General features: G+C 41.0%; 2 protein-coding genes across 3 annotated transcripts in view; both read right to left on the bottom strand.

The window, feature by feature from the left end:
- Window positions 1-13517, bottom strand: part of LOC120528485 (zinc finger and SCAN domain-containing protein 2-like) — a 422905-nt gene that overhangs the window by 154121 nt on the left and 255267 nt on the right. The window lies entirely within an intron of this gene.
- Window positions 1-13517, bottom strand: part of LOC120528477 (zinc finger protein 502-like) — a 691287-nt gene that overhangs the window by 465302 nt on the left and 212468 nt on the right. The gene's annotated exons all lie outside the window — the stretch shown is intronic.

Below are 13517 nucleotides of genomic sequence, written 5' to 3'. Positions count from 1 at the left end.
CGTTCGCACCAGGGAGCTGGTACGGCGGGCTCTGGAGATGGCCCTGCCATTGCCAACCAGCTCGGCCCTTGCTTCAGAGCCCGCACCTGCCGTATGCCCACGACCCACGGACCCCGAGCAGTCCGCTGCACAACCACTCCAGTTCCATAACTCGCCTGACCTGTCCGGTCAGGTGACACAGCAACCTCGGGGCCCCGTGGATGTAGCACCAGCCATCATTGGGCACCCCCCTGTGCCACATGAAGCACCCACCACCCAGCCACTCCCCCCGCCAGCTGACGCTGCCGCTCCTCCGCTTCCACCGCCGCCGGCAGGACCCTCAGTACCCCGCACCACTGCCTGGCGGCAGAAGAAAAAACAGGAGGCAGACGAGCTGGCACGACAGCAAGGAATCCCCCCCAAACAAAGGAAAAAGATCAAGACCTATATTTGCAAGTGCTGTGGCCATCCTAAAACAAAAGAGTTCGGCCACAGCCAGTTTGGGGGGGAATTCTTTTGTTCCACCTCAGCTGGCAAAACTATCCAGGAGTGGCTGGAGGAAAAGAGAACAGCAAAGCAAAATCGTGCCGGGGGGGATGGCCACTAAACAATTTTTGTCCATTTAATTAATTGATTTCATTAATATGTAGATGGGGCCCATACATTGCCTGGCACTTTATATGTTGGCAGAAAGGGAGGCCTGCTTCATTTTTGAAGCTGTTTTTACTTTTTTTTTTGCAATCTTTGCAAATGACAGGCATTTTTTATATGTTGGCAGGCCTCCTCCTTTCAATTTTCTTTTTTAATTTTGGGCTTCATCAGCAGGTTATGGCACTGATTTTTATTGTATGTATATAGTTTTTTCATACAATTTATTTTATGTATGAAGTTATTTCATGTTCTTTTTTTCATAAACCTTGAATGATTATTTGATTTCTATTTATTGTATGTATATAGTTATTTCATGTTATATTTATTGTATATAGTTATTTCATATTTTGCTTGGATTGTTTGATTTCTATTTATTATATGTATATATTTCATTTTATAAACCTTGTTGATTGAATTGTTGTGTCTGCCTTGCGTCTGTCCCGCCGCCGCTTTAAGGGCTCTCTGTTTACCTTCCCGCGACCACGTGGCTAATCGGCTATGCGTCCTACCCTTTCACCTGTCCGGTACCGGCTCTGCAGAGCTGACGGCCTTCATCCGTTACGAAGATTGGCTCCCATTTTCTTCCCCGACAGGACTCGGCTCTTAGAAGCGAACGACACATCACGACACGCGGTCATTTAGATGAATACCACAGAGCCGATAGTCCACATACTCGGTGTGATTTTACTACCATAAACAGTTGTAATCAACGAGTTTGTTTTATAATTTCAACTTCGATTTCCATTTTTTTTCGCGACCCCCCAGGTTGATAAACACTGTCCTAGGCCATTGTGCACGATTGCAATATAGAAGAGAATCCTTAAATTACGATTAAGATTGAAATATTTGGTTGGATTGAACGACCTGTTCACAACAAAATTGTTCTAACACTGAATAATTGTGGTATGAAAGAAATACGTTACTTTTGTTTTACATTATTCAAGATCCACTTTAAGAAAGCTTTGATTAGGCCATAGGTATTTTTAGTGCTGTTAAGTTGCCAGAGGATAAAATGAAGAGACTGCCCATAAATTAAAGATTTAATCCAAGACCTGGAAGCAACAACAGAAAAACAATTAGTCCTCCTAACTTTTTGTTCTTCACTATCTCCACCTAGTGGCCAAAGTACAGAACATAACATATTCCCCTTTACTTAAGAAGAGCACGATACAGTAGGTAGTTAAACATCACTGACATTCTAATGATCACTAAATTACATCAAACATTCAAATTTATGTACCAAAGTCCTCAAGCTAACGAGTGGATCTTCTCATGCGAGCTGGAGGAATGTGAGAAACCTCTGGAATTGATGTCGATGTAGACTTGGGCAGTAATTCCACTGTAGCATTCCCTGAAGTATCACTTGACACAGATGTATTTGACTTGGATAAATGTAGTACTAGGTTGTTGTACCGTGTTAGCCATTATGAATGTAGAGAAAAGCCAAGCAATGACATTTTATTGGCTAACTAAAAGATTACAATATGCAAGCTTTCGAGGCAACTCGGGCCCCTTCTTCAGCCTGAGTTGCCTCGAAAGCTTGCATATTGTAATCTTTTTAGTTAGCCAATAAAAGGTGTCATTTTGCTTGGCTTTTCTCTACTTGGATAAATGGGAAGAATGCCGTTTTTTCCCATCTGCCAAAATGGATGTACATGGACCGATTTCTTTTTTAACTTCCACAGGCTGTGAAAATCTTGGGTGTGCTTTTGGAACGTGTATTGGATTCCGAATATACACCTTGTCCCCTTTTTGAAAAATGGGAATCCGTGCACCACGTCTGGTATCTGTATAATTTTTCATTTTCTGTTGAAGGGTGGAAACTCTCTTACCCACAGTGTCATCATCGGCCTTGCAGGCAATAGGAGGAGGAAGGACATCGAGATGTGTTCGCATTTTCCGGCCATGAAACGATTCAAAAGGAGAAACTCCAGTAGTAGCGTGTGGTGTTGCACGATATACCTGAAGGAATTCTGGGACGACAGGTTTCCAAGGTTTCTCTTGTAAGATAGCAGATTGGATGCAGCCTTTGAGAACACGATGGATTCTTCCAATGGCACCATGTGCAGCTGGATTGTGTACTGAAGTGCATTTGTGTTGTACATTTCTTACAAGTCTGTTAATGTGAATTGACATCCATTATCTGACACTGCGGAATGCGGATTTCCAAATCTGCTAAAGACTGAAGTGAGGAACTCTATAACATTCTGAGCAGTGACAGAAGCAGTGAAGGTGACTTCTGGCCACTTGCTATGATATAATCAATGACAGTTACAGCATAATGACAATTCCAGACAGCTGTTTCAAATGGACCCACTATATCTATGGCCAACCTTTGCCAGGGTTCAAATGGAAATGGCACAGGTTGTAAAGGTGCAGCAGAAGGACTGGCTGTCTTGTCAGATGACTGGCACAGTTGACAATTTTTAACTTGTGCTGCGACCATATCATCTGTACCTGGCCACCAGTATAGCTCACGCAGACACTGTTTAGTTCTCACAATGCCTTGGTGACCTTCATGAGCAAACACTACCAAGGTATGGCACAGAGAAACAGAACCAGTCGTGCTGCCCCGTGTGCAACCCACATGCCTGCACAATCAGACCCTTTTGAAGACAGTAGAGTGGTCAACGCTTGATGATCAGTGTGGAGGATAAATTTAGGACCCCACAAGTTAGTCCTCCATTTTTAACAGCCCACACACATCCAAGAGCTTCTTTACCAACTGTAGAATATTTCCTTTCAGCAGCAGTAAGAGTCCTGGATGCAAAGGCAACAGTCCGCTCCGTACGGTCAGGTTGGACTTGAGCTAGGACAGCTCTGAGCCCATAATCAGACGAGTCAGTGGAAACTATAGAAGGCAAATCAGGATGAAATAAGGCCAAAGCTGGACTGTCAATTAGCAACTGTTTCACTGAGCTTCCTCAGACCAGGAAAACTGTCTTGGCAGAGGCAGACGCATAGGGGTTCTACAATAGTAGCAAAATGTGGGATAAACTTATAATACCAAGATGTAAATCCAAGGAATGGACGTAACTTGGCAACATCAGTTGGAGTTGGAGCATGCAGAAGAGCAGCAAGATGCTCCTGATCAGTTTGTATCCCTTGTGCTGTAACAGTATGACACAGAAAACAAAGACTGGCCCGATTAAAATGACATTTTGATTCGTTTAACTGCAGTCCTGCATCTTTTATGCGTTTAAGAACTGCTTGAAGTGTCTGATCATGGTTGGCTTGTGTTCATCCCCAGAAAATTATATCATCTAAGTAGTTTGCAACATTTGGCAACCCCCACAAGATTGTAGCGAACATCTTTTGAAAAGCCGATGGAGCAGATGCTAACCTATATGGGACCCAGCAGAATCTGAACAGTCCTTCATGAGTAATAATGGCAGTCAGATCACGGCTGTCTTCATGAAGCACTTTCTAAATCAATAGTGGAGAACACTGTTGCTCCTCTCAGTCATGAGAGCCTTTAATCAATGTGAGGAAGAGGAAAGCTGTCTGTAGTAATAGCTTTATTTGGTTCTCTCAAGTCAACGCACATACGGATACCCCCAGTGCTCTTTTGGACCACCACAATGGGCGAGGCATCAATACGTTCAATAATCCCTGCTTGAAGAAGGTGATTTAGCTTTTCACTGACATCATACTGAACTGACAGTGGAAAACGACGTAATTTTTTCCGTACTGAAGTAACAGAGTCTAATTCTTTAACTTTGTCTATGAAGCCTTTTGCACAACCTGGGGCAAGCGGAGGTGATGGAGCTGTAGAAAGACGCATGACAGGAATAGAGTTTTTAGTAGCACAGGGTAACACAGTACTGCCATTAAAGCACAAATGTACTGTAGACCCTTTATTAAATCCATTGCCAACAAATCAGTCCCAGACTCCACTATGAAGACTGACGTAGAGCATGTAACATCACCTTTGGACACAGTAACAGGTAAGCAACCAAGCACAGGGAGTTGAGATCGTGAATAAGTCACTAGCTTAACTGAAGGTGGCAGTAAAGGTTCTCCTTGAAAGTTTGCATCAGATATACATTTAGGCAAAATGGATACAGATGATCCAGAATCCACAGTTAGATCCACGAGTGCAATGGCAGTTGACGTTTTCATTGTGACACTGCAACGGAGTCTATCGGCCGCCAAATGGTCACTTAAGTAAAGGATCTGAAGCTTAGGTTAGACAACTTCCTGCACAGAGCATGTTTGAGGAGAACGGCACACCCGTGCAAAATGACCAGTCATTTAACAGTTTTTATATTTAGCAGAAGCAGCAGGACAGTTTTTATCATTTGCAAGATGCTTATCAGATCCGCAGCGAAAGCAAGCACCAAAGGGTAAAATTCTGTTACAATGAATATCTTCACAACGAAATTTGGATTACAACGAAGTATTTTTATGGTCCCGACAGCTTCCCCATATGACAAAAGTCTATAGAAATCTTGTTACTACAAAGTGCCCAAGAGACCTTTGCCGTGTCGAAAAATTCGTCACCAGAAGGCTTTTTACCTGAAAATAAAGGCTATTAGGGCTCAAGATAGACAGACAGAGTTTTAAGGCTTTATTGCAATAAATCAACCACACGGACTCAACCCAATTCAGCCGAATGAGATTGAGCCCCGAACATTACAGCAATTGAAGTTTTTATAACAATTTCTTATCATTTTTTCCTTGTTCGATTAGTTCATTCTGCACTTGGTTTTACTGTCCATTATTCCTCTTGGTGTCTGTTCGGCTTATTTTGATTGGTCTAAGACTGGGTGGATGGCTTCCTCTTACCATCTTTGGGCTTTTCTTATGTCTTTTCCTATCTTTTCTAACCTCGCTCGAATGAGCTCTCTTGCCCATCTTCTCTGACTCCCTTCTACTCCTGTCCGGCCAAACCTTGAGTTTCCATGGGAACCCTTATTATCTCCTTACTTTCCTATCACTGGCCCCCTCATGGAATTTGTTATTTTTTCTATGCTGTTCCCATTTTCTCTTCTCTGACTTTTTATAATAGTGACCTGAAGCTTAAGCTTTTAATAAAAAGAAGCATAGTATGTGCTTTCATTTAATCATTGCTTGGCATGCTTGATTTGTCTTAATTTCTACACTAAAGTTAATTGCTAATATATTCTTCTAGAGTTTTTGCTAATGCCTGAATTTACTAAGATTTTCTATTCATGCATTATGTCAGCGTGACCCTGCTTACAGCAAAAGCCCTTTTGTTCCCTTTCTGCTGATTCATCAGCCCAGCTGCTTTTTGATACGAGCCTTTCAGAGCCATCTTCTTTGTGTTATCGCTTCCTAGCCTTGAATCACAGGTGTTCTCAAACTCTTATCCTGTCCAAAGCTGGTTTTAAATTTTACTGTAAGCCTAAAAAATAATGCAATATAACTGATTTTTTAGTTAACTATTTGCTTGACCTCTATTATTTGCTTAAATGCTTAATCTAATGCTTTAGAAACTTTTAATTACTTTTTATGGCTCTTCATGTTAATTTGCTATCCTCTCATGCTAATATAAAAAAATTTCCTTCTACACCTTGAAATGCCTGAATGAATCATCCATAGAGCAGTTAGTTCTGAGGCTGCAGCTCAGTTGTGCACAATGATCCCTCAAACAGAAACACTAATTTTTTTTCTTTCTTCGAACTTTCCTCTACTTTTTTTTTTTTTCCTTTTTTGTTTCCTGCGGTTTTCAATGATATCTTTTGCCTTTTGCTTGTCAACATTTGAAAAACATCCATTGGAATTTAACTCATTGTCACCCTCCTATAGAAACAGCAGACATGAAAAACGATAACAATTCATATTAGAAAAAAAAATACATTTTTGCAGGTCTCAATTGCAGCAAAAATTAAAAAGACGTCAGTGAATTCGGAATTTTGCCATCGACACTGTCAACTGCTGCATTAGAAGACGTCGAAAAAGCCGTTTTTATGTGGTTCAGTGATGCTCTTTCAAGAAACATTCCTATTAATGCGGCACTCATTCAAGAAAATGTGAGGTTTGTAAACTCTCTTGGGAACTCCGTCAACTTGACAGCACGCCAAAGTGCGATCTCTGTGTCTGTACGGGGCAGGCTCACAGCTATGCTGCGTCTCTCCACCAAAGTAAACAGAAAAGATCTCGATGGGTGATGCAGTGTTAGGAGCAGTACATTGTAAATGCAGATAACAGGATTTCTTGGTCACTAATCTGACCACGACCCTGCCTGACTGTTGTGTCTGTGTATAGCAGAGTGGCAGATCATGCTACAAAAAATAACTCTGCTGTTCCTGTTTCAAGCTGAATAAAGCTGGTTTTGCTAAAGTACTGAGACTAAGCCTCGTGTCTTGAGGTGCAAGAGAAGAACTTATAGCTCAACCCAATCTTTTATGATTTGCTTTTGTGGCGCATCACTGCAGCAATGTGAGCCTGCTGTTGGCCTGCTCCGGCAACAGACAAACAATCTTCTACAGACGCTGCAATCAAGCTTCGGGACGCACTTCAGCATGTCATTCCCATTTGGGGTGTCTCAAAAGAGTTCAGAAACCTCACAATATGAAGAAGAAGAAAAGGATGATTTGGCTCCTGATTGATAACTGTGCTGCCCACAACATGCTTCCACATTAAGATAATTTTCACATTGAATTCCTCCCACCCAATTGCTTCAGCCATTGGATTTGGGTATCATTCGCACCCTGAAAGTGTATCATCACAAGGAAATGCTGAGAAAATTTTTTGTCTGCATAACTTGTAGGCAGGAGGAGATTAAAATTAACACAGAAGAAGCAAGTTAAATGATTGTTAAAGAAGTTAAAGAAAGCACTATAGTAAAAAATACAGACTCTCATTACAGTGAAATTTTCGTTACAACAAAGTATTTTTTAGGTCCCTGGTAGTTCATTGTAATAGAATTTTACCTGTGTATATATATATATATATATATATATATATATATATATATATATATATATATATATATATATATATATATATATATATATATAAAAAACTAACGGAGACAGGCAGAATGTACTAGAGTTAAAATAAGACGCCTCACTCTTGGATAATTGGCTCTTTCAATTGGTATTTACTTTTGCACTGTATCATTATAATCGCTCCTGTTGTTAGCATTTTAATTAACCCTCATCTTTTCTTGAGATCACATTTAATAGCCTTAAATGTTTTCTTTGTTCTGACCTAATTAAAACAGAGCAGAAGGAAAATGAAGGTTTATCCCTGTGCTTTGCCATAATATAGGTAAGTACATTTTAGAAAGAAAAGGTGAAATTCTTAAATCACAGATGTTATTACTCAATCAAGTACTGAGATACTTAATTTATTAATACTTTACAATATTTTGTGGAGCACAAAAATAAAACGTTTGCTACGAATAAAAGACACCAACAGTGGCTCAGTTGACTAAGGTGGTTGCTTTCCAAATTCTAAGCATAGTGCTAGCATGAGTTCGATTGAATTAAAGACTCATCGAAATTAATAATAATAAAAAAATGATCAGGAGTGAAATCTTTATAACCAATTTGAACTGAATAATTTTGAGAGATACTGTAGAAGGATCGCATAAGAGATCTGTTTGGGAATCATCACCACTCAGAATTGCCATGTAATTGTAGATGGCAGCTCACGTATTTACATTAATTCATCTTCTATTCATTGTCATTTGACGTCCATGAATCCCTCCATTGAATAAGGTGATAACAAACGCACTGGGGCAGATCAGGTTGAATTCACTCTGTCTCTCCAAACATTCAAACGTGTCAATCCGGAGCTCATCACAGAGGCTGAGAGACACGGCGCAGATCAGTCACCGGCACACCGACACACAGACACACTCGCAGCACTCCAAGGTGAGCACTCCACGTATCAACATCGGCGTTAAAGATCCTCTTGAGTGCTGAGGCAACAAACAGCAGCGGGATAAACACATCTGGACCTGCTGTTGAAAAAGCATTTGCCTTTACCAGAAGCATTCCTCCCTTGTGAACACATCTTCAAGGTCCGGATAGGCAATCAACACAAAGCCGTTTTACTCACAGCACAGTGCAATAATAAAACATTTCCTTAAGCAAATATGTTTGTTTGTCCTGTCTGTATCATTCCTAAGCCATCTTCCAGTTATAGAGGTGCAATCCCAGTCACTAACACGTTGACTCTCTAGCCCCCCCCCCATTGCTGAAAGTGAGAACACATTCCACCTGATTAATTTAATATTTAAAAATTTTGAACCACTAAACCCCGCCATCAACAACTACAATAACAGTTGAAATCTTCACTCAAATAATTTGTTTTATTATAGACATTTTAGACATAGGCCTATTGATATATTATATATACCCACATGTCTGATATGTCTTTACTACGGGTGTGTGCAACTTAGCCGCCTATGGCAATCCAAACCCACTTTGTGGCTCGTTTTGCTCGCTCTCGGTCCACGGTGGAATTTACTGTTAAATGAAAAAAAAAAACAAAAAAAAAACAGACTCTTTGGGGTAACAATTCATACTCGATGGACATGGGACCCGAAACCATGTTTGCCTTATTAAGGGAGTCAACGTTACTGCTGCCCCACTACTGTTTTTAGCAGAGTGAATGTATATAATGTATGTTTTTGTATGTATGCATGTATGAAGATGAAAACAATTATTTATACAGTGGATGTATACTATATGACATATGTTCAGTGTTGCATGAAAACGTTGCACGAGGCAAAGAATGGAAATTATAGTGAGAGAGGTGTCGTCACCTGTATTACTAAAGCTCTTCTTTGCAGCATTATGCATTCTACAAGTCGGCATTTGTATGATGTATAATTTATAGTTTTATTTTTTGCCACTAAGTATTGTCGGACACAATCATTTAAAATGTATTAATAATCAACAAATATTCATTTGGCCTGGCAATTCTGTCTAGTTTTTGAACCCTGTTGATGCCATATATACTTCAAACTCTAGCTCGATGAATAAAGAGTCAAAGCACTGAACAGACATGCGTACTGGGATTGTATCATGACACGAAGTTCGAAGCTCCGAGCAGACATGTGCACTGGTTAATGAACCATCAAGGAGGTCGAAGTACTGAGCAGACATAAGCAGTTAAAGGAGGCTTTGTGAAGACTCAACACACTCAAAGGCATTGAGCTCGATATTTTTGAGTGTCTACCTTACACTTCACTCTCTAGTTATATTTTGTAATTCGTATTGACATTACACACTTCAGTTGATGTAGTTAAGTGACGGACTCAAACAACAATTCAGATAGTTGCTGAGAATTCATTATTGTTATCGTGGATTGCTGTGATTTCCTTTGTCTGATACATTGTGTCAAAGATATATTATCATATATCAACTTTATATATATATAAAGATTAGTTAAATCGTGCAACCTTTTTATGGAACGCTTAATTTTCTTCAAAACCGTACGGCATCTATACTAATAAAAGGCAAAGCCCTCACTCACTCACTCACTCACTCACTCACTCATCACTAATTGTCCAACCTCCTGTATATGTAGAAGGCTGAAATTTGGCAGGCTCATTCCTTACAGCTTACTTACAAAAGTTGGGCAGGTTTCATTTCAAAATTCTACGCGTAACGGTCATAACGGTCGACAACGTCCGCCATGTTGAACTTTCTTATTTATGGCCCCATCTTCACGAAATTTGATAGGCGGCTTCCCTGCAGTAACCGAAACCAATGTATATACTTATTTCGGTGGTATGACGCCACTGTCAGCCGCCATATTGAACTTTCCAATGTCACTAATTCTCCAATTTCCCGTGTAGGTAGAAGGCTGAAATTTGGTACTTATTTCAGTGGTATGATGCCACTGTCGGCCGCCATATTGAACTTTTCAACAGTCTTTGTTACTTATGGGCCCATCTTCAAGAAATTTGGTACACAGGATTTCCAGCGCTAACTGAATCCTACTTCCATACATATATACGTTTATAGCTTGCAGCTCGGTCACCGTGTGAGGCGGCGTTGGGTCCCCCATCCTAACGCCTCTCACGTTGTTGGCTGCCTACCTATATAAGGCCAATCCGTTGCTCCAGTCTCTACATTCCCTTCCTTGCTTCGCCGCGGGATTCACGTCTCCCTGCTGATAACTACAGCCTTTTTATTTAATCCACGGCTTCTCCGGTGTTTTATTGTTCATTTTTTACGATTATAGTTATTGTGTAGGTATTTTAGACTTACTTTACATTGTTCAGTTACCCATTTCCTTTATCGTTCCAACCGTACCCCCATTAACATGTCTATCGAGGTGATCACCATCGATCAAAGAACTGTCACTTACCAAGTGGTATCCATGCCCGGAGATGGCGCCTGCCTTTTCCATTCTCTGTGTTACATATTGCACGGCCATATCAGGCTCACTCTTGATATCCATTGTGTCTTATGTATTGAATGACTGGACAGGTTCAAGGTGTGGACTGATGACGTACAGGAGATAATTAGACTACACAGGAGCACTAGAAAAGTCAAATGCTTAAGCCCTTCACTTGTGGTTCTGAATGTGAGTTGATGGCTGCCGCTGAATTGTTCGGTTGTCGCTTTCAAGTGTACTGAAATGGCCAAATATTTTACACCTTTCGACAACCGCCAATGCCTCTTAAACATCTTAGATTGACAGGTGACGATTTCAGTAGTGGACTCTTTGATTTTTATGAATGTTTAAACTCTCAAAAGCTGGATGTGAAGTTATCGATGAAACTGGTTGTATACTTACAACGCTTGACAGATGCCGAATGTCACTTCAGCACAAGTCCTGCAAATACTGTCGTATTTGAAACAAACCATGAAACTCAAACCGATTATGACAGCAGCAATCCAAGCTGTGAGATTTGAGACAAGATTACTGTTCACATGGCCAACTGTACGTTACATGCTCAAGAGTAAGCTCAGCGCTCCGCTTGGTCATATTACAATCAGAGGGCCGAACTGACAATGTGGTATACAAAGAGATCCTTAACAAATAATTTTTAGTATATTTTCCCTCAGTTTAAAAAGGTTTAACTTTCTTCTTAATAAAAATTTTAAGGCAGTACTTCGCCGCTGCGAAGCTCGGGTATTTTGCTAGTATAGTATACATCTATAAATATCATTTTTTCGTCTTCATTAGGAGAATACAACAATGATACTCTTGTGTCTATTAAACAAATTTAATGTGCATATGTCAAACAAAATGTATTGTCTACATCCGGAGTAAGAACAGCAGTAGTAGTTCAGTTGTGCGGAGCTCGTTCATTATCCTGATTAGGTGGCTCAATGCTATTGTAACTGTCTCTCAGTAAAAACACCAGGGGTTCGCATCGTTGATCCTCCTCTTGTGAAAAGTTTGCTTTTTTTTTCAATTCCTCCATTTAACAAAAATTTTGAACTTAGATGGATAGCGACAGAATTGAGATATCGAGGTAAGGTTGGGCCGCCATAGTCAGTCAGGGGGTACACGTACCAAACTATATTGTGTATGTAAAGAGTTTCACTGTAAAACATTAAATCGGATGTAAGACTGGAGGTGAGGGGGCACTTCCAATGGCCAGCCATTAGGAATTTACTGTCGTAGGACTGTGAAAACTGGATCCAATGCAGATTCTTTTGTAAGTTCCTGGAGTGGTACCATATCTTGGAGTGGAGAGTGCAGCAAGTGAATAAGATCCTCCTCATGATCCATTTGCATAGTGGTAGGCGGATGAAAAACAGAAAGTGACAACAAATCAGCCACTACATTGTCCCATCCTGGGGTAAACTGTAATTTAAAATTGTATCTCTGGAGACGCTTACTCCAGCGGTGCATGCGCAGCATACTGTGACCTGAACCAGTAGAGGACATCAAAGATGTTAGGGCCTGGTGGTCAGCTCTTGAAGTAAATGGATGCCCATACAGGTAGGTATGCCACTTTTCACAGGCCCACACACATGCGAGTGCCTCCCTCTCCGCTACTGAGTATTTCTGTTCAGCAGGGCTCAATGCACGGGAAGCAAAAGCCACAGGCTTCTCCACTCCATCTTGTATCTGAGAAAGAACTGCACCTACTGCTGAAGCAGATGCATCACAAGTTACAATAGTTGGACTGTCCACATTAAAATGTGCCAAGACTGGTGAAGTAGTAAGCAACTCTTTAAGGTTGCAAAAGGCTTCGACCAACTCCAGGATCTCCTCTTTTTAAGCAGCTGCCGAAGGGGCGTAGTGAGTACACAGTATTGTGGCATGAATCTCATGTAGTACCCTGTCATCCCCAGAAATGAGACCAACTGTGAAGCTGACGTAGGTGCTGGAACACGCTGAATGGCCTCCACATTCGACTGAAGGGGTGATAAACCTTGAGTTGACAAGCGGAACCCAATAAAGTCCACTTCATGTGCAGCAAACAGGCACTTATCTACATTTAAGGTAAGGTTGTGGTGGCTGAGAGCTGCAAAGGTTGCTTGCAGACGTTCATCATGGACAGCATTATCTGGCCCATGGACTACAATGTCATCCAAGTTAACAACCACCACTGGAATTCCTACCAGAATAGTGGACATTATTTTTTGGAAACAACTGGGAGCGGAGCACAGGCCAAATGGCATTCTGGTATAATGAAAAATTCCAGTGTGGATGGTGAATGCAGTCAAATCCCTGCTGTCCTCGTGCAGAGGAACTTGAAGATAACCTTGACGAAGGTCGAGCTTTGAAAAAACCTTTGAGCCATGGAAATGAGTGGTGAGCTCTTCGATGGTTGGTAAGGGGTAACGATCAGGGATGACAGCCTGATTTACTGCCCTTAAATCCACACATAACCGCAGCCCTCCTGACTTTTTTTCTTGCTATGACCAAATTCAATATCCAAAGGGAGGCGTGGATTGGTTCTATAATGCCATCTGTCAGGAGATGTTGTAGTTCTG

Source organism: Polypterus senegalus, chromosome 4 (genome assembly GCF_016835505.1).
Source record: "Polypterus senegalus isolate Bchr_013 chromosome 4, ASM1683550v1, whole genome shotgun sequence".
NCBI classification, from domain to species: Eukaryota; Metazoa; Chordata; class Cladistia; order Polypteriformes; family Polypteridae; genus Polypterus; species Polypterus senegalus.
Note: the sequence above shows the minus strand (reverse complement) of the source record. Positions and strands in the feature narration are given on the sequence as shown.